The sequence below is a fragment of the Macrobrachium nipponense genome, chromosome 18 (assembly GCF_015104395.2).
Source record: "Macrobrachium nipponense isolate FS-2020 chromosome 18, ASM1510439v2, whole genome shotgun sequence".
NCBI lineage: Eukaryota > Metazoa > Arthropoda > Malacostraca > Decapoda > Palaemonidae > Macrobrachium > Macrobrachium nipponense.
Window position 1 is genome coordinate 43,528,928 of NC_087211.1, and position 15,000 is coordinate 43,543,927.

General features: G+C 34.8%; 1 protein-coding gene and 1 non-coding gene across 2 annotated transcripts in view; both read left to right on the forward strand.

The window, feature by feature from the left end:
• Window positions 1-15,000, forward strand: part of LOC135197005 (zinc finger protein 260-like) — a 287,023-nt gene that overhangs the window by 121,738 nt on the left and 150,285 nt on the right. The window contains exon 2 of the mRNA XM_064223894.1: window positions 10,951-10,994. The gene's annotated coding sequence lies outside the window, so the exon portion shown is untranslated. The remainder of the gene's footprint in view (window positions 1-10,950; window positions 10,995-15,000) is intronic.
• Window positions 14,524-14,613, forward strand: Trnai-uau (transfer RNA isoleucine (anticodon UAU)). Its single transcript is given in 2 exon segments — window positions 14,524-14,561; window positions 14,578-14,613. It is a non-coding gene; the product is annotated as a tRNA-Ile (tRNA).

The following is a 15,000-nucleotide window of genomic DNA, read 5'->3' on the forward strand; positions in this document are numbered from 1 at the left end:
CCATTTTTATATATCGCTGACCAGTCCCAAGATTGACAGCCACTATGGTGACAGTTGTATTTTATATTTTAGAAAATTTATTTTGTTTAATATTATCGTTGGATGAAATTGGCAAAACTCCTTTTATACAATATTGTACTCGTAGTTCTCGCCTACAGTAATACTGCATGGAGATATACCTCGGGAATTTATCATTATAACCTGATCTTTTTTTATAATAAAAGTTTGTTTTCATGGAAGAGGTTAAAGGCCATGAACCTGCGTGAAACGCTTCCCTGTGGTGCCAGATAAATAAATAAATAAATAATATCTATATGTTATTATTATTATTATATATATATATATATATATATATATATATATATATATATATATATATATTGTAATGTTTCTTTCAGCTTTACTGACAAAATTGTTTTAAAATTTCCGCAGCCGAGGATGTCAGTCACAATTAGTTTTCTAGTTTTCTTTGCCAATTGTCGTTGATTAAAAGATTTTTTTTTTTAAATTATATTTCCTATAGAATATGATCTTGGATTTGGGAAACCACGTTTTAGCTCTTAGCTCTTTCATGCTCTTGCTTTACGATAACTATTGTAAATATACCCGGCGAAGTTGTTCCTCTGGTTTTATGTCCAGTTTTTGTGAATTTAAAACATATTTACCTCGGTATCTTAATTATCTTTGTTCTTTGTATGATTATTATTGATGATAATATCATTACTGATTTCCGGAGGGGGTTAGTGCCGTCAGTGCACCTCGCGCGGTGTACTGTAGGCACTATTTAAGGGTCTTTGCAGCGACCCTTCGGCCCTTATCTACGGCCTCTTTCATTCCTTTTATTGTACCTCCGCTCATGTTCTCTGACTTCCATCTATCTATCCACCCTCTCCTAACGATTATTTCGTAGTGCAGCTGCGAGGTTTTTCTCCTGTTCCACCTTTCAAACCTTACTGTCAATTTCCCTTTCAGCGCTGAATGACGTCATAGGTCACAGCGCTTGGCCTTCGGCCTAAATCCTATATTCTATTTATCTGTCACTGCTGATATTATTATGACTATTGCAGGGTACAAAGGGGCTCTTCTTTAGTGGGCTTTTGGAGTATATGATGACAATAACGAATTATTTAGCTTCCTGACTAAGGGGGATCTAGCCATAGAAAGCTGACAAAATTTACAAAAGAATCGTGTCGTATAATAATGTGCCTCAAAAATATAAGCCAGAAGTCGTGATTGTGCTTTATATGGCATAATGATTATTATCATTATGAGTATTAGTAGTAGTAATAATTTATTATTACTGGTATTATAAAGCAAAAGTATGATAGATCCATTCCTCCGTGCCGTGGGTAAATTCTTATTCCGTCTCCATAGTTGTCACTGGGAGGGGCCACCCGTAGGAAGGTAGTGCCGTCAGTGGACCTCATGTGGTGCACTGTAGGCATTACTTAAGGTTCTTTGCAGCGTGCCTTCGGCCACTAGTTCAACCACTTTCGTTCCTTTTGCTGTACCTCCTTTCATATTCTCTTTCTTCCATCTTACTTAACACGCTCCTAACACTTGATTTATAGTGCAACTGCTTTGAGGTTTTCCTCCTGTTACGCCTTTCAAGCCTTTTATACTGTCAATTTCCAGTTCAGCGCTGAATGACGTCATAGGTCCCAGTGGTTGCCCTGTGGCCTAAATTCTATATTCAACTCAGCCGGGAGGGGGCCCTTTATCCGACTTCTTTTTTTTTTTTTTTTTTTTTTTTTTTTTTTTTTTTTTTTTTTTTTTTTTTTTAATAAAGAGATGCTTGGGGGTAGTATCGAAAAGAATGCGGAAGTACAGAGTTTTATTTATCCTTTACGAGACGTCCACTAATTATTACTATTATTATTATTATTAGATAATAATCGTTTTGGAAAAGTTAAGTTGGCTAGCCTATATTGACGACTAGATTAATTTTATATATATATATATATATATATATATATATATATATATAGTGTGTGTATGTATATATATATATATATATATATAGTATGTATATATATATATATATATATATATATATATATATATATATATATATATATATATATATATATAATATGTGTTACAGGGAATATGTGAAATCATGGATTTCACGAATTCCCTAGTGAATATGTGAAATGACCAATTCGCTTAGGAACATTTGAACCCCGAGGGCTAGTACTAAACACAGTGAAACAGTGATTCATCTACTCTGTTTTGCCGTGTTTAGTACTCGCCCCTGGGGAGTTGAATGTATTTCGCCGTGTTTAGTACTAGCCTTTGCGGGATCAGATGTCCCTAAGTGCATTTCATCCCCCAGGGGGTAGTACTATACATGGCGAAATACATTTGACCACAAAGGGACTAGTACCAAACCGGGCGAAACAGTGTAGATGAATCACTGTTTCACCTAGTTTAGTACTAGCTCTCTGGGATCAAATGTTCCTAAGCGAATTGGTTATTTCACGGTATGCCCTAAGGATTCACATATTCCCTCTAACATATACATACATTATCAGTGTTTTAAATTGAATCAGAAACTTTGTATATCTTCTAATGAAAATTTCCCTCATTTCCGACCTCCCTTGACCCTACTCAAAGAAAGCAAAACGAAATTTCGAAACATTTTGCACTTTTGTAAATATGACATTATTCTCAACAGAAGAAGGTGTAAAAAAACTGGATTTACCTGGAGAGATACGTCTAATGATTTCTAATTCACTGTCCTATTTGCGCACATTGGGAAAAAGTGTACATTTTACCAATCAAAAATATGAAATTTATCTTTTTTTACCTTATTTCTGGTATCGCTGAGAACATATCTTTTTTTACCTTATTTCTGGTATCGCTGAGAACAGTAGGCATTATCCAAAAACAAAAATTATTGTTCTAGGTGATTAATTAACGAGAAAAGTAATGTGTATCGGAATGTAAACAGTTATCAACTTCCTAATTTTGAAAATAAGTTTTCTTCAATTTTCGTCATTGTCTAATTTTATTTACGTTGTCACCATTTTTATAATTAATATCATGCTAGTCAGTGCTGACGTTGGCTCCCTTATTATTATTATTATATTATTATTATTATTATTATTATTATTATTATTATTATTATTATATTATTATTATTATTATTTGGTAAAGCCTCTCCATCACGAGAGTTTATTCTATGTTCTAAGGGGTCCACAGTAATAAGAATGTTAAAAGTTCGTGTATAATTTATAAACACTTAATAAAAGCTTTCGAACCCTTCCCCGGGTTCATCTTCGGTAAAAAAAAAAAAAAAATCTGGACTGAAGATGAACCTAGGGAAGGGTTCGAAAGCTTTTATTTAAGTGTTTATAAATTATACACAAACTTTTAACATTCTTATTATTGTGGACCCCATAGAAAATTATTATTATTATTATTATTATTATTATTATTATTATTATTATTATTATTATTATTATTATTATTATTATTATTATTGTCGAGGGACATGAGACTAATTTTGTTTGTCGATCTTCATCACCTCGTAAAAATTATTCGTCCTCCTCGACTTAGGGCCCCCTTACCCAGACGTCTTCCTCTTCTCCTCCTCCACCCTCCTCCTCCTCCTCCTCCCCTCCCCTTCCTACTCCTGCTGTAGGGGCGTGGAGGCGGCGTCAGCTTCGAGGGCCGCGGGCGGCAGCTCCACCATCCGCCGGATGATGTATTGTTCACGACTTCCGTCCATCCTAAGAAGGATATCCTGTTCGTAAAAGGCCTCTCTCTCTCCTCCCGGCATCCTATAGGAGGACATGGGCCTCTTTTTGGGGCACTTTTCGTCGGGCGGGAACCTCGAGAGGGAGTGTTTTGCCCCCACGCGGGTAATTTACATTAATTGGGTTTTTGCCCAAGGGCCTCTGCCCCCTCCAGGGAGTGGGTATGTCCGCGGTTTTGGAACATTAAGATAATAGGTTTTTTATTGTAGTTTACATGTGTGTACACACACACACATGTATATATATATATATATATATATATATATATATATATATATATATATATGTGTGTGTGTGTGTGTGTGTGTGTGTATTTATATTATAGTATCAGTCTTTCACTATTTTCCATTCATTTCGAATTTTCCCTAACTTGATTCTTTTGTGATTGGCTATATTATATTATTTTAAATTATTATTGTTATTATTATTATTATTATTTATATTATTTATTATTATTATTATTATTATTATTATTATTATTATTATTATTATTATAAGCTGCTGACGCCTTTCCCACTGTATTACATTACTAAATAGAGACACAACCTTTAAAAATACTAATTTGCACTTTACTGAAATTTTCAAATATTCCATTTATTATTTTTTCACTTTCCAAAACTGATTCCAAATCCAAATACTGAAACGTCTTCTGGCAGCTAATTAATCAGACTGTTAAAAAGCTTATTCTCTCTCTCTCTCTCTCTCTCTCTCTCTCTTTTGTGTCGTTGTAAAGAAAAATCGGTATGAAAATCCGTCATGGTCCTTGATCATTCACTAAGATCATAGGCGTCCCAAATTTGTGTCTCTGACAATAGTTACTTTAAGGGGACCTAAGATGACCTTGATCTCTGAGTTTATTTGCAATTTATTTACATCGACTTAGGATGACCTCGATCTATCCCCTTGACCTCAGTTACAGTGATAATTTTAACTGTAAGTAACTTACAGTGACGTTACATGACCTACTGTGCGTTTGACCGCAGCCATTTTGCGATGATCTTAGGCGGCCTTTGTAGGGATGCATTGTACAGTAGATTTACGATGACCTAAATGTCACTGAACTATGTTATGACCCCTTGTTTATGAAGTCAGATTGTGTACATATTCTTTTCATTCAGTATGTCTCTCGCTGGTTAAAATTATATGACTCCTGCCGCTACTAAATCATAATGTATTAATATGTTACTCAGAGTGAGCCTGGCACTGGCCATTGTCTAATTTCTTGTCTGGAGTCATCACTGTTACAATAAATTTTCACACACACACAAAATCACAATCACAGTCACATACAAACATTGGTCCTAGATAGCCACTGGCGTCAACACCCGCGTACAAGGGACCGAAACATTGCTTCTTGAATTTATATAGCTTACCCTTCAAGCGTCCATTATACTTCCAGGGATCTGGAAATAAACATCTTTGAGGCTGATCTACAGCTAAAGAAGTCATCCTTCCTGATAGAGTGACTTACCTAAATTAGTCTCCGTCTGGGATTGAGTCAAATGCGTATTTAATAAAAATGCAATTTATTCTTATAGATTACGATATTATATATTTTAAGAAGAAATTGTGTAACGCTTGGTACGTGTCTGTGATATTTCGTATATGTATCAGTACTGCCTTTCCCTGTAGACCTTATGTATATGTATCAATACTGCCTTACCGTGTAGCACTTACGTATATGTATCAGTACTGCCTTATTGTGTAGCACTTCTGTATATGTGTCAGTACTGTCTTTCCCTGTAGCACTTATCTATATGTATCAGTACTGCCTTACCATGTAGCAGTTATGTATATATATCAATACTGTCTTATAGCGTAGCACTTATGTATATGTATCAGTGCTTCCTTACCCTGTAGCACTTATGTATATATATCAGTACTGCCTTATCATGTAGCTCTTATGTATATGTATCAGTACTGCCTTACCGCGTAGCTCTTATGTAAATGTGTCAGTACTGTCTTTCCCTGTAGCTATTATGTATATGTAGCAATACTGCCTTGCCCTGTAGCACTTATGTATATGTATCAGTATGCCTTAGCTCGAAGCACGTCTGTATATGTGTACATGTATCAGTGCGGCCTTACCGCGTAGCACTTAGGTATATGTTTCAGTCTTTCTCTGTAGCTATTATGTATATGTATCAATACTGCCTTGTCCTGTTGTATTTATCCTGTAGCACGGCACCACTGTGCTCTCATTTCATGTATAGTACCTTATCTACAGCTTTTCTCGCGTGAAACATTTAACGCGTTGAAATGTAACTGCAGGCGTTGCGTTGGGAATCGCTTCGTAAGCGTAAAAAGAAAAGAAAATATAAGTTCGAGGAGATAAGAAAAAAAAAATATAGAAGAGCAAGAAAATTCTTCATTTAACTCTACCCATAACTTTTTGCTTATTTTTTTATCTGTTCAGTCAAAATAACGAATTAGCTTGGTTACATTTGATGACCTGAAATGAAATTGATTTTCATGTTTTCTTCCAACAGTCAGTGCAGAGTAAGGCATATTCTGATATAATTGGTTTCCTTTGATCGATATTAACAATAAAGTCTCCTCCACTTAGTTATGTCAACACAAAGTTAAAGCAGTCCGTACCTTTGTTACTTTTATTCACGTCATAGTTGTGGCTATTACTTCGGGGTCTTCTGTTGAGTCCCACATTCTATAGTAGTTTCACATCAACCGTGCATCTGATGTCTAGGCCCAGTCCCTTACGACGCTCCTGACAGGGCTGGAAACTCTCAGTCTCTCTCCGAGAGTTTACATGGGTATGATCTATGTTCCACCTCTCCTGAGGGATACGTCTTTCAAAAGTATCCCTCGGGAGAGGTGAAACAAACATCCTACCTATGTGAACTCTCGAGAGGGACTGAGAGTTTCCAGCCCTCTTATTGCCTTATCAACAGCCAATCAAGAGCGTCGTAAGGGACTGGCCTAGAGATCAAATGCACGGTTGATGTAAATCTACTATAGTATAAGTGGTTCTACTTCCTAGCAAAAAAAAAAGCAAAAAAAAAAAAAAAAAAAAAACTTCAAGTTTCAAAATATACTTTAATAAAAAAAACTAAAATTTATTTTAAAACATGAGGATAAATGTAATATTTCGGGTCATCATATGAATGTAGAAGACACTGCCCAAACAATGGAGTTAAGCATGACTGATGCATCAGCTGCATTCATTTAGTATAATTTTTTTCAGTATTCTTAATGATTGCCTTTTATCTCTTACTGAATTCCGCCAGGTTATTGTAATGTCAGCAACAACTTTGTGTCTTCTATATTTCATATAGTGTTTTGAAAGTGCTTTTCACTGAAAGCCTTCAAATCTTGAGGGAAATGAGCCAAGATATTCTCATTCACCGGTGGGATTGAACTTAAGGTAACTGAAGTTTGAGGTTAATGCTTAAAGCTTGTACTATTTACACTAGGAAAAGTTAGGAGGTGATCGATGTAACTTCCATGAACAGAGTAGGTAATGTGATAATTAAAATTTATTTTTGTGCTTTCACTTTAACTGTACCTAATATATATACATATAATATATACATATATATATTATATATATATTATATATTATATATATATAATAATATTTGTATATATAATATACTAATTATATAATAATATATATAATATATATATATAAAGATACATATATAATATATAATAATATATATAAACATATATATATATATATATATATATATATATATATATATATATATATATATATATATATATATATATATATATATATATATAGCATTCATAGGCTGTACACTCGACAAGAAAACTGAAGATACAATTTTCATTAACTTTCGTTCATTCAATTTCCCATTTGTTTTTACTGAAAAGACATAATATTGCTAAATTTACTCTAGAATATGAAAATATACTATAAATTATATCATATAAGTTAAAACTGCAAAACAAAACCGTTCAGATACTTAAAAACACGATATATGTCCGAAGTAATTGGAATATCTCAGATGGATTCGTTCATAGAGATCTGGTAGATAGAATGTGAATTTCTGATTTTAGTACTATGTATCACGACGACAATAATTACTCGTTTTGCTTCATGAACGGAGATATATTGCCTCATCGTAAGTGGTGAATGCAATTATTTTAGTTTCTACAAACTTATGCTTGTATTCCAAAGGGATTAAAGTTAGCTGACGTCAATGGCACTCAATGTTGCGACGGCTAAGGTAGGTTGAACAAATCTAGTTGCATCAGCAAGAGCGTTTTCTATGATGTGAGGAGGGGCCCTAGAACTCCGAGCGGGAGAGCGCAAGTCACTTGATTACTTTGACGTTGACATGGATCGAATGCTAGTTGCTGTTTACAAAGCTACTGTCTTTAAATATAAATCTTAATCAAGGTTAAAGTAGCATGTCAGCTCAAAGATTTTCTGGCTATATGCTCCCATTACAGAGCAGTTCGTAGTAGCCTACAACCTTACACGACTGCATTTCTTTGCCGCGAGGCTGAAAGATCTCCCACGATATAAAACTTTAATTGCCTGTGCAATACATATTGAATTATTTGTGGTAATAAATATTTTTTAATTAACACAGCTTTTTTCGTGAATGATTTGTGGATGAAACCCGATTTTCAAAAGTCAAGACTATATCAAGAGAGCAAGAATGACCGCACCCTGTGTCTAACATTTTAACATTTTCCACGTCTTTTTACAATCTTTGAATGCTACGGCAACTGTCGAATGTAATCAAGATTAGGGTAAGAATTTCTTAGAGAATTAACTTGAATATTATGATCCTTCAAATTTTATCTAGCATAGTGCAGCACGACCTTGGCAGTCATATCACTATCGCGGGAAACATAGGCCTATCGATAGAGATACTTATTTCATTATATTTTCTTCTACCTTTCCCCCGTCACAAGTCCGTCACCAGTACTATAATTCTCTCTCTCTCTCTCTCTCTCTCTCTCTCTCTCTCTCTCTCTTCACTTCTAAAACATACTTTAAAAATATATATATTACCACTCAATCTCCCAAAGAAAATATTATGAAATTAAGTAGTTATAAATAGGCCTAAGCTTTCACGAGCAAATTTTGCTCCCCTCTCTCTCTCTCTCTCTCTCTCTCTCTCTCTCTCTCTCTCTCTCTCTCTCTCTCTCTCTCAGTTTTTAAAACACATTTGAAAAAATATTATCACTCAATCTCTCAAAGTATATAACGAATTAAGTATCTCTATAGATAGGCCTATGCATGCTCTCTCTCTCTCTCTCTCTCTCTCTCTCTCTCTCTCTCTCTCTCTCTCTCTCTCAACTTTTGAAACATTTGAAAAAATATCACTTAATCTCTCAAAGTAAATATAATGAATTAAGTATCTCTATCGATAGGCCTATGCTTGCGCGCGCTCTCTATCGTCATATTTCATCCTTTACTGTATTGTTCCTTACGATTTCCACAAGTACTGCCCAAAACACTTTAAAACACTTTCTCTCATTGTTTAAGATCCGTCTTCAATTACGTATGAATTTAACGTGTTTAGTGTCAAATATTACTTATAATAAGAATTCACAGTAGGTTTTAAAAAGGGATGATCGATATTCTGCCCTCAACTGACGTTACCAAACCAACATTAACGAATAATATAGAGTCTGTTTCTACATTCAGTATAAATGATTATAGGATCTCAACAGAATCTTTATGGTGTAAAGTTGTTGGAAATCTAGAAAACAACAATCGCTACGATTTTGAAGCTCCGCCCCCTTTCAAGAGTTGCCAGGTGTGGCATTATTGAACAATATATGTCCGAAAATTTAAAAAAACTGTATCTTAACTTTCCTTGCCAAGTGTACATTTCCATCCTTGAGGATGAATCATGCGATGTGAAAGACATGTCTTTACCTCTTCAACCTAGGTGTCGGTAGGGTCTGCTACCCCCATGGTTCTGTGTGTGTAATAGATATATATATATATATATATATATATATATATATATATATATATAGTATATATATATATACTTGTGAAAGACATGTCTTTACCTCTTCAACCTAGGTGTCGGTAGGGTCTGCTACCCCCATGATTCTTCTGTGTGTGTATAATATATATATATATATATATATATATATATATATAATATATATATATATATATATATATATATATATATATATATATATATATATATATATATATATATATAGACATATATACATATACATATATACATATATACATATATATATATATTGTACATATATAAATATATATATATATATATATATATATATATATATATATATATATATATATATATATATATATATATATATATATATAACAAAGGAAGTGGCTCTAGAGATTGCTGGCATTCAGAGATAAATTTATCAACCAAGTGCCTTCTCCACCTTAGCTGTGACACGCCACTGTTGACCAACTACCACTTACATAACAAACTGCGCAGGTCAACAGAGGCGCATTGGATTTTAAAGGGAGCTGTCCTAAATTGTTCCCTTCGTATGGATCGGCGTCGAGTCTCCCTCTGACGAGCCAAATTTAAGATTCGCTGAGACGCAGGAACCATTTTTATTCCTTTTTTTTTAAGTTTTCTTCTAAAAATAATATTGCGCTAGTTTTGTCTGTCCGTCCGGGGACCATTTTCATTCTTGTTATTTTCTTTTGCGTAAAACTTGAAAAATGATGTCGGCTTGTCTATCCTTCCGCCCTCAGAGCTTAAAAACTACCGAGGCTAGTGGACTGCAAATTGATATGCTGATCATCTACCCTCCAATCATCAAATATACCAAATTGCAGCCCCTTAGTCCTAGTAGTTTTTTTATTTTTTATTTAAGGTTAAAGTTAGCCATAATCGTACTTCTGGTAACGCTGTAGGTACCAACAACATAGGCCAACACCGGACTGTTGTTGAGTTTCACGGGCCGGAGCCAAGAGTTTTATGGGCGTGGCTGGGACCACCACCGGACAGGAAACTCGATTAAGCAGAAGTTTTTTGTTTTTTATCGGTATTACTGTTGGAAATGTGAACGCAAGTCAACCAGTTCGATCACTACCTCATCTCATTTGCTCCCAGAACTCCTTACATTCCTCTGTGTTTCCTGGATCGTCCTTGCTTGCCTCGATACAAGAGGCAAATTTATTCTCGGCTAATTACAGATGCTCAATAAATATCTCTCTTCTTTTTTTCAGAGAAATGGGCGTAGCTGCATCGGCCTCTTCAACTTGGAATCTGAGTGAGTATTCAAAGAATTTTTATTAGTTTTCAACACTGAAACTTATGCTCGTGTGTGCTCCTATCCAACAGTTCCCAAAAGGAACATTTATGCACAACTATATGCAACATTCTTGAACGTGAATATTTATAAGCAACATTAACCAACTTGAGCATTTATATGCAACACTGACAAACTTGAGCATTTATAAGCAACATTGACCAACGTGAACATTAAATGCAATATTCACCAACGTGAACATTTATATGCAACATTCTCGAACGTGAATATTTATAAGCAGCATTAACCAACTTGAGCATTAATAAGTAACATTAACCAACGTTAACATTTATCTGTAACATTGACCAACCTGAACATTTATATGCAACATTGACCAACCTGAACATTTATATGCAACATTGGCCAACGTGAACATTTATCTGTAACATTGGTCAATGTGAACATTTATATGCAATATTCACCAGCGTGAACATTTATAAGAAACAATCACCAAAGTGAACATTTATACGCAACATACTCCAATGTGAACATTTATAAGAAACATTTTCCAACGTGAAAATTTATGAGAAACAATCACCTAAGCAAACATTTATATACAACAATGTCCAAGGTGAACACTTACGCTCAACATTTACCAAAGCGAACATTTATATGCAACATTTTCCAAGGTGAACATTTGCGTTCAACATTTATCGAGGCGAACATTTATATGCAATACGTCTCTCAAGGTGAACCATTTCACAGTCAAACATGACCGATTAAGCGAAGAATTTTATAAGCAAATATTCTTTTATCAAGGTGAAACATTTGCGTTTCAACATTTACCAAAGCGAACATTATATTGCATACACTCTCCAAGGTGTAAAACATTTAACTAGTCACAATTTAACGAATGTGAAACATTTATATGCAACATTCTCGAACGTGAACATTAACGGTCAACATTTACCGGGGCGATCATTTATATGCAACATTCTCCAACGTGAACATTTACGGCCAACATTTACTGAGGCGAACATTTATATGCAACATTCTCCAACGTGAACATTTACGGTCAACATTTACCGAAGCGAACATTTATATGCAACATTCTCCAACGTGAAACATTTACGTGGCAACATTTAACCGAAATGCGAAACATTTATATGACAAAACATTTTCCAAGATGAACATTTGCGTTCAACATTTACCGAAGGGAACATTTATATGCAACATTCTCGAACGTGAACATTTACGGTCAACATTTACCGAGGCGAACATTTATATGCAACACTCTCCAAGGTGAACATTTACAGTCAACATTTACCGAAGCGAACATTTATATGAAACATTCTCCAACGTGAACATTTACGGCCAACATTTACTGAAGCGAACATTTATATGCAACATTTTCCAAGGTGAACATTTGCGTTCAACATTTACCGAGGCGAACATTTATATGCAACACTCTGCAAGGTGAACATTTACAGTCAACATTTACTGAAGCAAACATTTATATGCAACATTCTCCAACGTGAACATTTACGGTCAACATTTACCGAGGCGAACATTTATATGCAACACTCTCCAAGGTGAACAGTTACAGTCAACATTTACCGAAGCGAACATTTATATGAAAGATTCTCCAACGTGAACATTTACGGCCAACATTTACCGAAGCGAACATTTATATGCAACATTTTCCAAGGTGAACATTTGCGTTCAACATTTACCGAGGCGAACATTTATATGCAACACTCTCCAAGGTGAACATTTTCAGTCAACATTTACCGAAGCGAACATTTATATGCAACATTCTCCAACGTGAACATTTACGGTCAACATTTACCGAGGCGAACATTTATATGCAACACTCTGCAAGGTGAACATTTACAGTCAACATTTACCGAAGCGAACATTTATATGCAACATTCTCCAACGTGAACATTTATGGTCAACATTTACCAAAGCGAACATTTATATGCAACACTCTCCAAGGTGAACATTTACAGTCAACATTTACCGAAGCGAACATTTATATGCAACATTCTCGAATGTGAACATTAGCGTTCAACATTTACGAGCAACATTTATAGTGCAACACTCCCCAAGGTTTGGCATTACCGAGGCGAAAAAAACATTTATAATTTGCAAACACTCCCTTCCAGGTTGAAACCAAATTTAAAACATCAACATTTACCGAAGCGAACTTTAATGCATTCTCCCAACGTAACATTTACGGTTCAACATTTACGAAGCGAACATTTATATGCAACATTCTCCAAAGTGAACATTTACGGTCAACATTTACCGAGGCGAAAATTTATATGCAACATTCTCCAAAGTGAACATTTACGGTCAACATTTACCGAAGCGAACATTTATATGCAACATTCTCCAACGATGAACAGCTCAGCCGAATAATTGTTTAAACTTTGCCATTGAAAATATTATTGTGACTGTGAATTTCCATCTTGCGTATTTAAATTATCATTGATACGGAAAAAATCAATACCTTGGGGCACACGCAATGTGAGGATTAAATGCAGATGAGAATAGGAATAATAAATCAGCTAACATAAAAAGTTGAGTGACAATCGCAAGAATTCCCCCTTTTTAAAATGACTATCCATACGAATATTGGAGTTAATACTTTCGTCTAATTGAAGATTTCAGTTAGAGGAAAGCACTGGCGGCGTCCATTTTATATATATATATATATATAATATATATATATATATAATATATTATATATATATATATATATATATATATAAAATTTTCATTTCATTCGCGAGACTTTGAATACATTATTTTTATTTAAGTGAATTTGCAAATTGACGAGTACCAGTGGATGATAAGTTGACTGAGGTTCGTATAATAAAATCAATAATAATTATTAATTTACCGCCCAAGGATTCGGGGATTATGTTAAACGTTAACTTTCGTCGAAACTGAACAATGAAAATGTTTAGGAATGAGTAACGTAGGTTCATCGGCTTTGACTGATATAATATTTAGTAATATGTAACGTGGGCTCATCGTCTTTGACTGAAAATATTATTAATGTAACGTAAGTTCATCGGCTTTGACTGATATAATATTTAGTATTATGTAACGTGGGCTCATCGGCTTTGACTGAAAATATTACTAATGTAACGTAGGTTCATCGGCTTCGACTGATATAATATTCAGTATTATGTAACTTGGGCTCATCGGCTTTGACTGAAAATATTACTAATGTAACGTAGGTTTATCGGCTTTGACTGATATAATATTCAGTATTATGTAACGTTGGCTCATCGGCTTTGACTGAAAATATGTAGTACGTAATATGTAACGAAGGCTCATCGGCTTTGATTGAAAATATTTAGTAATAATATGTAACATAGGCTCATTGGCTTTGATATGTAACGTAGGCACATAGGCTTTGACAACTAAAAATGGGCATTAACAGGCCGTAGAGTTTAATCGGGCTGCCGAGGTGTTGGCTAGCGTTTGCGATAACCGCGGGTTTGAATCATCCCTTGCCGTACGTGAAATAAACTACGCTCCAGTGGCGCAATCGGTTAGCGCACGGTACTTATAAGACAGTGACTGAGCTATGCCGGGGTTGTGAGTTCGAGCCTCACCTGGAGCAGACTAATTTTTACCAAATTTAGAAATAAAACCAATTTACTTTTGGGTGGCGTTTATCACCAGCAGAAACTTAGATCCGCTGGCCGTGGATCGAGTATAAAGATGCTATGGGCGGAGCCAAGGTGTAAGGATAGGAGAGGGCGGAGCAGCGGATAGAAAGGCACTTCTGTGTTGTATTCCATAACCCTTACAAACATTTTATAGCATTTGTTAGCGCTATTTCTATATATATAATACAAGGTTAGAGACTGTTTATGGACCAGGGCTTGTGTTAACGAACATCAGCTCTAGGACTAATTGCCTTAATTGTTAATTAAGACCCCAAGAAAATACTAGCAAGCATCACCCTGATTAGACTCGCTTCCAACTGCATGTTTGTTTACATTGT